General features: G+C 45.7%; 1 gene segment (V, D, J or C); it reads right to left on the bottom strand.

Moving 5' to 3' along the window:
• Positions 1-1447: 1447 nt before the first annotated feature.
• LOC310847923 (immunoglobulin heavy constant mu-like) lies at positions 1448-13768 on the bottom strand. The segment is given in 8 exons: positions 13523-13768; positions 11758-12102; positions 8812-9141; positions 7632-7751; positions 6339-6704; positions 4946-5254; positions 3906-4220; positions 1448-2077 (listed from the first exon to the last, which is right to left on the bottom strand).
• Positions 13769-14124: the final 356 nt, after the last annotated feature.

The following is a 14124-nucleotide window of genomic DNA, read 5'->3' as shown; positions in this document are numbered from 1 at the left end:
TCTTTGCCATGACTTACTACTGAACAACACGTTCCTAAGCATGTCTAAAGGTAAAGGTAAAGGGACCCCTGACCATTAGGTCCAGTCATGGCTGACTCTGGGGTTGCGGCGCTCATCTCGCTTGATTGGCCAAGGGAGCTGACGTACAGCTTCCGGGTCATGTGGCCAGCATGACAAAGCCGCTTCTGGCGAACCAGAGCAGCACACGGAAACGCCGTTTACCTTCCCGCCGGAGCGGTACCTATTTATCTACTTGCACTTTGACGTGCTTTTGAACTGCTAGGTTGGCAGGAGCAGGGACCGAGCAACGGGAGCTCACCCCGTCATGGGGATTCGAACTGCCGACCTTCTGATCGGCAAGTCCTAGGCTCTGTGGTTTAACCCACAGCGCCACCCCCGTCCCTAACCATGTCTGCTTAGAAGTAAATCCTATCAATTCAAGGGGGCTTACTCCCAGGCCAATGTGGTTAGGGTTGCAAGTCTTGGGTCCTTTTAAGAGAGGATAACTAGGCACTGAACTTGGGATCATCAGCAGGCAAAGATTAAGGACATAAGAAAAGCTCTGCTGGATCAGGCCCATGTCCCATCTGGTCCAGCCTCCTGTTCTCACTGTGGACATCCAATGTCTACAAGAAGCCCACAAGCAGAAGCTGCTTCCCAGCAAATGGCATTCAGAATTATATTGCTTCCTGGGGCTGTGAGAATGGGCAGCAAGGCATGTCATTTTAGGGGCTGAAACTTAATTTTTGCAAATTTCTTCAGTGAGGCATCTTAAAAAAACATTTTGGGGCATGTGGAATTCAAATCTGCCATTGTTTTTCTGATTGGACAACATCTAGCTTCGTAAGTCTATGTTTGATGAAGAATTTTGATTTTGCCTTCTGAAAATGTCAGGTAATATACTAAATTGTCTCTCCCATATTGGTCTCTACAGCTACAATAGGCACTGTAAAACTTCAACGGTTTCACCCCCAATGGAACACTCTTCCAGACAAATGCCAACAACGAAAATGTATTGTCAGGGAACTGCCATCGGAGGGACAGGTGGTGGAGAGGCTCCAGGAGAATAGGAGAGACTCTACAGCAGAAGAAGGAACCAGTAGGGGGAGAGCAGGAGTTCCAGCGGAAAGGGAATCGGGGGAGAGGCTCTGGGATACTTCTAGTGAGAACAGTGAGGAGGTAACAAGACCCCCTTTAGCAACCCCCACCCCTCGCCGGAAGCTGTCACGCAGAGAGTCCAGGAGGCGTATGTCCGTCAAACAGCTTTTATGTTGGAGTAAGTTCCGTAGACGCCCACTGTCGGATTCTACCAGCGACTGACGGAGTCATGCTTTGGGAGGCTCCGTTAGTGCCTAGGTTTGGGTGACTAGCCAAACCCCAGAGGGATCAAGCTTTTACGCACAAGCAGCTCATTATCCCATCACATGTATAATATAACTGGAAGTACTTGGCAATCATTTTTAATAATTTTTATGCAATTTTACACAAAAAATGACCTACATTCAAAACTAAATTATATTAATTTAACCAAAATATCTTTTTAATTCCCAAGTCATGTTACAACTTTTTAGCAACCCTCGTTTTTGGAAAAAATCAACACACCCTAATGGACAGGCACTGCCACTGAGCTAACAGGACACTCTCCTATGTTCTCTGGGGAATATTTTTTGATAATTTCTAAATGACTGTTTGCTAGTTATCTTGGTCATGAACTATCTTGTGGGATTGATTTTTTTCCTCTTGCAAAGAGAAATGTGGCACATAACTAAAAAAATTAAAGGCAATGGTGATCTAAACTAGAAAGCTTAGTCACTCCTGAATTCTTGGAGAAGGAGAGTCACCAGAGTGTGAGATTTCACATGTAATAAACTAAACCACAAATATCTGGAATTATCTGTCCAAACAGTTGATGGTGAAAAGCGACATCTAGTGGTTGCATATGACATATTATTTCCTTTTTCTGCTTTTATCCTTCTGTTCATGCCTTGAAATCCAGTCCACTCATAGTTTCTTTGCTAATCTCCCTTTGGTTTGCTTCAATGCAGTTTTCGCTTCTTTTTCATGAAAACGGTTCAACCTTCATCCAATAAAGAAAACAAATGGAATTACTATTCTAGCATACAATCAAGGCTGCCAGATTCTGAACCAACTAGTGTAGATTGTTTATCAGCAGATTGATTAGCCCACCCAATAGTAATGAATGATTTTCTCCATGCTTGAAAAACATCACTTTCTGGCTTTGCTCTTTTTTCTCTCCATATCATGCTTTCTGTTAATAGCACAAGAGCAAGCCACTTGGCAATTCTATATCCAATAAATTAGCATCAAGGGGTCTTGAGCCACCATCTCTTAAAACATTGCTTCCCTCCTAAACCTTGCATCTGTTGACCCAAATTATATTCAAAGGACATTGCCAATATTCACATCACATTGAACAAAATGTGGGAGATTTGCAGTCAAATCTAACAATTCTAGTTAGTATGTGAAAGGGTTAAGAAACAGAACCATGTAATAAAACTTTTACTGGATTTTCCAACTTTAGGCTACAAATAGAGCTGCCCTGACCAAAAAAACCCAGCCCAAACCCTGCCCCTCCCTGCACACAGAAAACTAATATTTCAGGGAGCAGCTTCCACCTTAACCTTCTTCCCAACTTTGTTGTTTTTCTGCATGCAGAGTTACTTTGATGATGGTTACAACATGCTTGCAGTGTGGAAAATACTTAACATTTGGTTTTCCTGGTAATAGAAATTGGCACTAAACCGACATTTCACTACTCATTGGAACTTAGTTTGCATTGTCAAACAAGATCTAAAATAAAACTGCATCATTTCCCTATTAGGACTGAACCTGTGAGTACGTATGGAAAACTAGCGGGCTTTTTCCTTCACCCATAAACTTTTAAAAGGGAAACATATGGGAGTCTTCTCCTCAAATGTTTCTTTGCCAAGGATGTAAAAAGTATTGATTGCCTGCATGGGGCTGCTAGATACAGTGATACCTCGGGTTACATACGCTTCAGTTACAGACTCCGCTAACCCAGAAATAGTGCTTCAGGTTAAGAACTTTGCTTCAGGATGATAACAGAAATCGTGCTCCGGCGACGCGGCAGCAGCAGGAGGCCCCATTAGCTAAAGTGGTGCTTCAGGTTAAGAACAGTTTCAGGTTAAGAACGGACCTCCAGAACGAATTAACCCGAGGTACCACTGTATTGAAGTGGAGCGTAAGAAAAATGCATGGAAAAAATCAGAGATTTCCTCAGCTGAAACTTCTGCAAGTTTGTCACCAAGCTCAAGTATCTATGAATGCTTCGCAGTGCAAGCCCACACATGCCTACTCAGAAGTAGGCCCCAGTGAGGGCAATGGGACTTACTCGCAACCAAGTAAGTGCATCTAGAATGAAGTAGTTAGCATTAGCAATGCAGAAATAGAGGGTGGGTGAAAATAATTGCATAATACTTCTCCTGCTAGCAACTACAAGTCCACCACAGGAACAAATCTAGTAAGCATCTAAGTGGGGGTTTTGTGGTGGGGTCTCTGCCTCATCCCTCAAAAACTGCACCTGGCTACTTGCAGGGAGCAGCCAAAGGCTACATTGTAATAGCTTCACAATAATATTAATAATTAGAAGCGAACATCTTCAAAGCCCTCTGTAAGCAAAATTTAATCCCTCTGCCACCCTATGGGGTATTTTTACAGATGACGACCTCAGGCCAACAGCCAAAGCATGCTGCCTTTCATCTTGCGGGGAAAGGATGTTGGAATGCAGGCCGGGTCTCATTTCAGCTCCTACCTCGCGACTTTCTATTCACATCACTGCCCCAAAGCTCTCTTCCAGACTCCCTCTGTGCATTATTCCGGCTTCCTTGATGTTTGTTCAAGGATCTTATCAACTCAGGACTCACCAGGCATCTGCAAAGTATACGCTCTTTCCACACATCCGCTCAGTGCGTCGTGTTCCACCTTGCACGTAAACACAGTATTCCCCGCCCCCTGTGCAGGTGTCACTCTCAGAAGGCTCCACATGGAGTGCAAGCCATTGGCGCCAACTACGGAGACTGAGTGGCAGATTCCCACATGCAGTGGCTTCCCATCTTGGAACCAATTCACCCTGATCACGCTAGGGGAGAAGTTATTGATTCGGCAGCTTAGCCTCAGCTCCTCTCCTGCAACAGGAACTGGAGGGTCTGGAGTGATCCAGAGGACTTCTGGGGGCGTTCCTGTAGGGACATGAAATAACAAAGTGAGTTGCTCCCCTTAAGATATGGTGGCAAGAGATGCACCCTGTTTTGCCAAGGCCATTTGGGAGAAAGATGTAATGCATCATGGTTGAAATTGCTGTTTGGTTGGTTGGTTGGTTTTAATTAAATGTAACTTTCTAGTCCTCGTTGCTGTAGAAAAAAATGTTGAAAGCGTATGTCCCTAGAATATATGTGTTATGGCTATTAGGTGGTTGCTCAAGAGCAATCAGGCAAGATGCCTCACTGGTCTGTTCTAAAGCTTTATTATTGGTGCTAAAAACCTTTACAATGCAGAGCACCTCTATTCCATGTCTTGCTCATTCACTAGAAGAATCTGAGAGTGGGCGGTCCTTAAATCTTCCCCAGCAGAGTAGTTTCTTGACCTCCCTCTCTGCGCAGAAGCCTATTGCTCAGGGAAGGCTTGGGTAAAGGGGGACCTCCCTCCTCCCCACTTTGCTCAGGCAAGGTGTCCTGGCACCGCCTTGCATCCTCCGAGCCCTGCATCTCCTCCCCACTAGAAGCGTGGCTTCCTTCCTCCGCTGAGGAAGTGCTGCTTCCCACCATCTTTGGGGGCTCTCTGTAATCCATCCGCCTTTGCCCCCCTCGCGCCTAAGCCGATGGCAGTTCCCTGACAATATGCATTCAAGGCCAAAGGCAATAATAAATGAGAAATCAAATCTGCTCCAACCACAGAGGCATCGTACCTTGCAAATTTATTTCATAGGACAGTTCTTCGACATTTCCAAAGCTGCTGTGCTTGATCCGACAGGTATAAATTGCTCCTTCATCATCTCTGGTCAGGATAAACTCAGTCTGGCTCCATATACTATAAAAATCACTTTCACAAGGGAAAGGCCCAAACTGTGTCACTTCTTCAACAGGCTGTCCATTTCGAAACCAATCCAGAGTGATGTCCTTTGGGTAAAATTTCTCCACAACACAGATCAGAATAAGCTTATCCCCCTGTATGGGAACCTGGGGCGAGCTGAAGATGTAATGACTTGCTGGTCGAGCTGCCAAATAGAGATCAAAAGTCTGTGTGTGTTTGTGTGGAGGGGAAAGATATTCCATACACAGCTTTGAGACATTACACTAGCTCTACAGGAAAAGTGACAGAACAAAAGAACCTGTACTATAGGTATCTACTTGGCTACTGTGGGCTTCTCTTGTTTTTGTGGTAAATGATGTACCTTGTCTCTATTATTCCAAGTCACCCTCAGGTAACACAATCGGAGGCTGTGAAAATTTTACCACTTGCTCCGCCTCCAGCTCAATCCCACTGCTAGCATTTGAAGCCAAGTGGCGCTGTGGGTTAAACCACAGAGCCTAGGACTTGCCAATCAGAAGGTCAGTTCAAATCCCCGCGACGGGGTGAGCTCCTGTTGCTCGGTCCCTGCTCCTGCCAACTTAGCAGTTTGAAAGCATGTCAAAGTGCAAGTAGATAAATAGGTACCGCTCTGGCAGGAAGGTATACGGCATTTCCGTGCACTGCTCTGGTTCGCCAGAAGTGGCTTAGTCATGCTGGCCACATGATCCGCCAGCTCCCTCAGCCAATAAAGCGAGATGAGCGCTGCAACCCCAAAGTCAGCCACAACTGGACCTAATGGTCAGGGGTCCCTTTACCTTTACCTTTACCTTTACACATGATGTTACCTGAAATCTGTAGGTATACAGTGGCTTTCTGAGAAACACTTCTGTTTGATGTACTCCCCCTCAAACTAGCCTCCACCCAGCTTGGAAATGGAAGTTGTGGTTGTGTCTTGGCAGATGACAGCTTCAGAGAACTGAAGTTTGGTGGGGGGCGGGAAACAAATCAGGTAATGGGCATTGGATTAAGACATCCCTGCTCCCTCTCTGGTCTGAAAGGATGTGTCTTGAAACCCAGCAGGAGGAAATGACCTTGCTGAATTTCAAGTCACTAATCAATAGGGAATTCAAAGCACGAGGTCAGTTGATTGACAGGCAGACGTCCCCACCCACCTGTCAATTTTTGGAGATAAGGATGTGGCCAGCCTGGCAGGAGAGGCTTGCCACCCCTGCACTATTGGAATACATAACCTGTCTGCTGCTTCCTTTGATAACCGCTATTAATCTTACCAGTTACATGAATAATTGTGGTCCTCCGTATTGGATTTTTGAGTGTGCTGTGCTGGATGTTGCATTCAAATTCCGCCCTATCGTCCTTTATCGTCGGCGTGTAGCTCAGGCAGGAGGAGATGCTGTAAAATCTGCCATTGGCTTCCAACGGCTGCTTGGCCATACCAGTAACATCTTCTCCAGCTTCACAAAGGGCTGCATCTTCCTTTGAATGGTCTGCTGCCGACACCATCCTGTGTGGGTTTCTCCGGTACCATTTCACCTGGATTCTTTTGGGTCTAAATCCATTTATATTGCACATCAGCCTGATCTTTTCATTAATCGGGATCAGGTCAGGCTGGATGATTGAGGAGACCTGGGGCTCTGCTATATATAAAAAAAGCAAAGGCAGTTAGGGTACAATGCACTTAGCGAAAGGTCCCTTGAACATAGTGTGGCCATCTTCCCAAAAAAACAGAGATAGGAAACTGTTGGCCCTCCAGATGTTGCAGGACTACAACTCCCATCATTCCCAGCCATTGGCCATGCTAGCTAGAGCCCATGAATACCTAGAAAGCCACAGGTTCCCCATCTGTGCAGGAAACATAAAACACATTTCAATGTTAATTGAGAAATTGCTCTGCAGAGGATCTTGGAGGCCAAGGTTATCAATTACTACTACCTACAATGGCCTTTTTGTACCTCCACTGGTAGAATCAGTGAACTGTAGAGTTGGAAGAGGCCATGGGGGTCTCATCTAGTCCAACCCTCTGCAATGCAAGAATCTTTCACCCAACATGGGGCTCAAACCCATGACCCTGGAATTAAGAGTCTCCTGCTCTACCGACTGAACTATCCAGATCTAGAGACAGTGTGCCTTTGAATAACAGCTGATGGGAACCCCAGGTGGGAAGAGAGCTATTGCTTTCAGAGTTCCTATAGGTGCTTGCTTGGCCACTGTGCAAACAGGATGCTGGACTAGCTGGGCCTTGGTCCAATCCAGCAGAGCTCTTCTTGTTATCTTAGCACAAAGTGGAGAGAACAGAGTGGCCCATGAAAAGCCAAGCTATGCCCCCTAGACATATCAGTAGTAACTTAGTAGTAACTAGAATATTTTTATTGGGCAGTAAATAAATACAGCAAATAAATAAGTAAAAACATGTGTTGGGAACAGAAAGTTTCCATTTTTGGAAGAGGCAAGGAATAGTGACAAATACATGTACAATCTTTCATGGGTCATTTCATGCAGATCGTGAACTGGGCTAAAATGAATGACTTCCACTCTGAAATGTTTTAGGATTCTTTAAAATTTACCTTTTGCAAGCCGCGTTTGATAAAAGATGGTTAAAAATATGCTGCATAAGCCTGTCAGTATGATGCAAGAGGTGGCCACCCCGACAATAAATCCTGTGTCCCGATGATAGGATTTTGGTACTAGAATACAAATGAATTTATTAAAACCAATAGCAGTTGTTCTGTTTTTGACATATGCTTTGTCACTTCTTTGGCTTGGGCCTCCAAGACTGCTTGCTGGGACTCCCCTCCTTGAAGATGGTTTATTTTTTACTTGGCTTCTCCTGTTGTTATCGCTGAGAACAGAACAGTGGATCTAATGAAGTGTAATGGACTGTGGTCCTGCAGGATTCGCTTTTGGTATATGAATAAAAGGGGGCGCAGGTGGCGCTGTGGATTAAACCACAGAGCCTAGGACTTGCTGATCAGAAGGTCGGCGGTTCAAATCCCCATAACGGGGTGAGCTCCCGTGGCTCGGTCCCTGCTCCTGCCAACCTAGCAGTTCGAAAGCACGTCAAAGTGCAAGTAGATAAATAGGTACCGCTCCAGCGGGAAGGTAAACAGCATTTCTGTGTGCTGCTCTGGTTCGCCAGAAGTGGCTTAGTCATGCTGGCCACATGACCCGGCAGCTGTACGCCAGCTCCCTCAGCCAATAAAGCGAGATGAGCGTCACAATCCCAGAGTCTGTCATGACTGGACCTAATGGTTAGGGGTCACTTTCCCTTTACATGAATAATAAGCCATTGTCTGGATTCAGACCTAGAGCTTTGGACAAGGAGCAAAGTGGATCTTCCAGCAGATCCACACTGCCAATGAGCCTGAAGATCTGGACATCTAAGTCCCAGGACGGAAGGTCCCCACACCAGCTTCCTGGGTGGTGCAGGTGCCTCCAGACCCCCACCCCTCCAATTATTGCAGGACCATAGAAGTAGAGGAGATCGCGAGCAAGGCAGGAACTTCAGAGCCACCAGGAAAGTGTGTGGCTAGTTGCCTGTGAGGCTCCTTGGAGACCAGACCTCAACCCCCAACTCAGCTATGAAGTGTAGTAGTGGGCCAGTCCCTCTCGCTCTCTCTCAGCCTAACTTACCTCACAGGGTTGTTGTGAGGATAAGGAGAACTATGTATGCCACCTCGAGCTCCTTGGAGGAAAAATGGAATATAAATGTAACAAATGATAACAAATAGATTTGCGGACACTTACTTGTGACCAACAAAGTTGTGTTTCTACGTAGCGGCTTTCCCAGGGACTCGTGTTGGACTTCACAGATATATAAGGAACCATTATCAGCCTCAGACACCATTTGGGTGACACGACTCAGCACAGCAAACAAACCATCACGGCCTTGGGAAGATGGGGCCCCTGTGCATATATCTGAGGGCAGTGGTGTTTCGCGTAGGCTGCCTTGTTTCCTGACCAGCCAAGAGATGTTAATTGCTTGGGGGTAGAAGTCATAAACGTTGCAAGTAAATGTCTTCTCTCCTTCGGCAGCAGCTAGGAGACTTTGGGGTGACAGCAGCACAGCAGGCTGAGCTGGAGTGGGAAAGCAGATTATTATCAGAGAGGAATATCGCTCATATCCACAACTGAGGAATGCCTTCCGCATATCTGCTGAAATGGAATCTACTCCATGGAAGCTTTTGCTCTAATAAAATGTGTTGCACGCTATACATTTAAAGCAGTCTCCTACCACTTTAAACAGGGACGCGGGTGGCTCGGTGGGTTGAACCACAAAGCCTAGGACTTGCCAATCAGAAGGTTGGCGGTTCGAATCCCCACGACGGGGTGAGCTCCGGTTGCTCGGTCCCTGCTCCTGCCAACCTAGCAGTTCAAAAGCACTAAGTGCAAGTAGGTAAATAGGTACCGCTCCGGCAGGAAGGTAAACGGCATTTCCGTGTGCTGCTCTGGTTCGCCAGAAGCGACTTAGTCATGCTGGCCACATAACCCGGAAGCTGTACACTGGCTCCCTCGGCCAATAAAGCGAGATGAGCGCTGCAACCCCAGAGTCGGCCATGACTGGACCTAATGGTCAGGGGTCCCTTTACCTTTACCTTTGTCTGGAAGAGTGTTCCATTGGGGGTGAAACCGTTGAGGTTTTACAGTGCCTATTGTATCAGTAGAGACCAATATGGGAGAGACAATTTAGTATATTACCTGACATTTTCAGAAGGCAAAATCAAAATTCTTCATCAAACATAGACTTACGAAGCTAGATGTTGTCCAATCAGAAAAAACAATGGCAGATTTGAATTCCACATGCCCCAAAATGTTTTTTTAAGATGCCTCACTGAAGAAATTTGCAAAAATTAAGTTTCAGCCCCTAAAATGACATGCCTTGCTGCCCATTCTCACAGCCCCAGGAAGCAATATAATTCTGAATGCCATTTGCTGGGAAGCAACTTCTGCTTGTGGGCTTCTTGTAGACATTGGATGTCCACAGTGAGAACAGGAGGCTGGACCAGATGGGACATGGGCCTGATCCAGCAGAGCTTTTCTTATGTCCTTAATCTTTGCCTGCTGATGATCCCAAGTTCAGTGCCTAGTTATCCTCTCTTAAAAGGACCCAAGACTTGCAACCCTAACCACATTGGCCTGGGAGCAAGCCCCCTTGAATTGATAGGATTTACTTCTAAGCAGACATGGTTAGGGACGGGGGTGGCGCTGTGGGTTAAACCACAGAGCCTAGGACTTGCCGATCAGAAGGTTGGCAGTTCGAATCCCCATGACGGGGTGAGCTCCCGTTGCTCGGTCCCTGCTCCTGCCAACCTAGCAGTTCAAAAGCACGTCAAAGTGCAAGTAGATAAATAGGTACCGCTCCGGCGGGAAGGTAAACGGCGTTTCCGTGTGCTGCTCTGGTTCGCCAGAAGCGGCTTAGTCATGCTGGCCACATGACCCGGAAGCTGTACGTCAGCTCCCTTGGCCAATCAAGCGAGATGAGCGCCGCAACCCCAGAGTCAGCCATGACTGGACCTAATGGTCAGGGGTCCCTTTACCTTTACCTTTACCTTTACCTTTACCTTTATCTACCACTTTAAACAGTCATGGCTTCTTCTCCCAAAGCATGCTGAGATTTGCTAGGAGACCCCTATTCCCCTCATGGAGCCACAATTTACAGAGTGGTTTAGTAGTCAATACAGTGGTACCTCACAAGACGAAATTAATTCGTTCTGCGAGTTTTTTCGTCTTGCGATTTTTTCGTCTTGCGAAGCACGGATTTTGGAAAAGCTTCAAAAATCACCAAAGTCTTCAAAAACCTCAAAAAAGGCTACCACACCGCGTGCTATGAGTTGCTCCTCGAAGTCAAGTCACAACTGCACCCCCTGAATGCACGGTTTTAAGAAAAAGGAAACAAACTTGCAAGACGTTTTCATCTTGCGAAGCAAGCCCATAGGGAAATTCGTCTTGCGAAGCAACTCAAAAAATGAAAAACTCTTTCGTCTTGCGAGTTTTTCGTCTTACGAGGCATTCGTCTTGCGAGGTAGCACTGTACCTCTTCCAGAAAACTAAAGAGGCACTAAGGAGGTGCAGCAGGGCCCAGGGCAACTCACACTGTATGGCCTCTACTGTTGCTTTCCTCTCCTCCCCCACCCCCAGCTCTCCTCCTCCTTCTCTTTACCTTCGTGGCAACAATGATGACAGTCACTCCTCCCCTCCTTACTTTGCGTTGCTGTTGCTTTCCCCCACCTCCCATTCCCTGATTTACTTGTGGGGCTGGGTGAGGTTTGCCACAGCTTTAGAAGCACTTGTTCCTTCTATTCACAATGTTGGGGGGGGGGTGAGTGTCAATCCTTTCGCAATCAAAATAGCATCCTTTGCGCACATGGGTGAAGGTTTTCAGAAGCACAATAGATATGTGGGTTGGGGATTAGAAACTTAAGAAGGGAAGGAAGGCAGAAAACCCCCCGAGACAGACCCATGAAGACTTAGCCTGCTCAGTGGCACAGAATAATGTTGCAGGGGACAGTAAACCAGGAGAAGGAATGACGTGGACTGTCTGAGAAGAATGTATGGCTAGCTAAGTGGAACATTGCACAACAGCACTGCAATATTTTGTGGCAGGTGTAACAGCCTGCTCTACTGGACCACTTTATTGATCTCAAAGATTCTTCATTTTGTGTTGGTTGGATAACTTCAAAAAGCAATTTGTACCTCTGACTTTAAGCTGGATCTTTCCATTTCCATACTGCGGAGTTACCAACACAGTACACGTGTAAATCCCTTCATCCCTTAATGTCACATCGGACAAGGTGAGTGATGCAATGCCATGGGGTAGTAACTCAACATTCACCAAGGGCCCATGCCGGTATCCTGCTGTGATGTTCCCATCAAACAAAAACACTGCCCTCTCTTCTCCAGATACAGTCTTCACCGCCCATTTCAGAGCCACGTCTTCTTTTCTGATGCTCTCCTGAACTGTAAAGTTACAATGCAGCACAACTGGGTTGTGTACCAGGCCTACTACAGGAGAAGGACTAGTCTTCACCTCCAAAGCAGCTGGAAACAAAATAGAAGGGGTGTATGTAAAGATGTAGCACAGGTGTAGCATAGCCAGGGGGGCAGCTGCCCCCTTAACGAACTGACCCACTGAATCACAGGTAACTCGGTTCTGACACACACACACCGAACATAATGCCTGTCCTCCCTTTGGCACCAAAAATGTTGCAAAGATTGCAAAATAATAGAAAATTAATCAATGAGCAATAGACTCTCTCTGACTCTTTTTATCTATCTACACACGCACACATATATCCACAGTCTGCATAGTTCTTTGACTGAGAGTATGTCCCCTTTGAGCAAATATAATTTTAAATTAGACAATATAGATGTTTTTAAAGACCAGTGGCAAGGTTTTAACAGTATCTTTTTTAAATCAGTGTATGTAATACAAGGTCAGCAATATGCCAAGAATGTGTGTCACTTTTTTAAACACTGGCAAAGCATAAACTTTGTGTCAATTTCTCAGTTAACATGATTTCCCAAGGCTTCCTGTGGTTGTTTTTTTTTTTTTTAATTTAAATTATTTATTAAATTTGTATATTGCCTTTCATCATAAGAGAACAGGGCAGTTTACAACATAAAATGACAAAATAAGAACACAAAATACATACTCAGAAAACAAACAAGAGCAAACTCTCCCCACATATTTTTTTGGTACTATTTTACTATGTTTAAACCTTAGGTTTTCAAAAATCTTGCCACTGAGATTCCTGCAGCTATCAATAGATGGCCTGCCACGTTTTTATGTAAAATATCCCAATTTTCCCCTGTAAAGAAATTTGATAGAGCCAGTTGGGGGTATTTCTCCCTCCTCCCGGCTGCTGATTACTGCTGAGATTTCTTTTAAAACCTTTTCTAAATGCCCTTTGTAAAAATATGGGGTATCAAAGTAAAATACTAGACGTTTGGGGGGGGTGAGAGCAGGCTAATTTCTCATCCACAAAATGATTGAAACCAATATTTTGTTGGGGGGAAAGGGGTCGGGGAGCCTAGTGCCTGTACATTTCGTCTCATATCTTAGGTTCTGCAAATGCTAGAAACTTAACTCTTTTTTAAAAAGAAGAGGAAGAGGTGGAAGAGTAGGAAGAAAGCTGGGAATCTGTGGGTTACAGTTCATATGAGGGCAATTATCCCTACCCACCATGCTTCATCCCCTGCCCCATTCCTCTGACGCGGCTTCCAGAATTTTACAAGACATCTGAAGTCAGCCCTGTTTAGGGAAGCTTTTAATGATTAATAGACTATTGTATTTTAATGTTCTGTTGGAAGCCATCCACAGTGGCTAGGGAAACCCAGCCAGATGGGCGGGGTATAAATAAATTTATTATTATTATTATTATTATTATTATTATTATTATTATTATTATTCCAGTATACAAGCAGCGACTCCACCGAGTAAACGAGGAAGGGTCCCTACCTGCAGCCATAAGGTAGGAGAAGAAGAACGGCAGTTCCATTGCAAAGGTTAAGGAAGCAAAACAGGTGGACTTTGTGCCACACCTTCAGAGGTTAAAAGTACCCAAAGGAACGTTGCCAAGAGGTGCCTAAGACGCTAAGCCTCGCCCAGGAGAGGCTTTGCAAACAGCAGCTAATTGTCAGAGCTTTTCCGCGTTTCATTAGCCTATGGACGTTTCATTTCCCTATTAACTCAGCTTTTGCAATCCCCTGAGCACCCCCACGTGCATACTGTATATGGTAACATTTCATGCATCTCAGTAGACGGTAGTTCTCGCTCCCTAAGAGGGAGGTCGACTGCTCTTGGTAAAGGGACCCCTGACCATTAGATCCATTTGTGACCGACTCTGGGGTTGCGGCGCTCATCTCGCTTTATTCGCCAAGGGAGCCAGCATACAGCTTCCGGGTCATGTGGCCAGCAGGACTAAGCCGCTTCTGGTGAACCAGAGCAGCTCACGGAAATGCCGTTTACCTTCCCGCCAGAGCTGTACCTATTTATCTACTTGCACTGGTGTGCTTTCGAACTGCTAGGTTGGCAGGAGCAGGGACTGAGCAACGGGAGCT

The sequence above is a fragment of the Podarcis gaigeae genome (assembly GCF_964106915.1).
Source record: "Podarcis gaigeae genome assembly, chromosome: 6".
Taxonomy (NCBI): domain Eukaryota; kingdom Metazoa; phylum Chordata; class Lepidosauria; order Squamata; family Lacertidae; genus Podarcis; species Podarcis gaigeae.
Note: the sequence above shows the minus strand (reverse complement) of the source record. Positions and strands in the feature narration are given on the sequence as shown.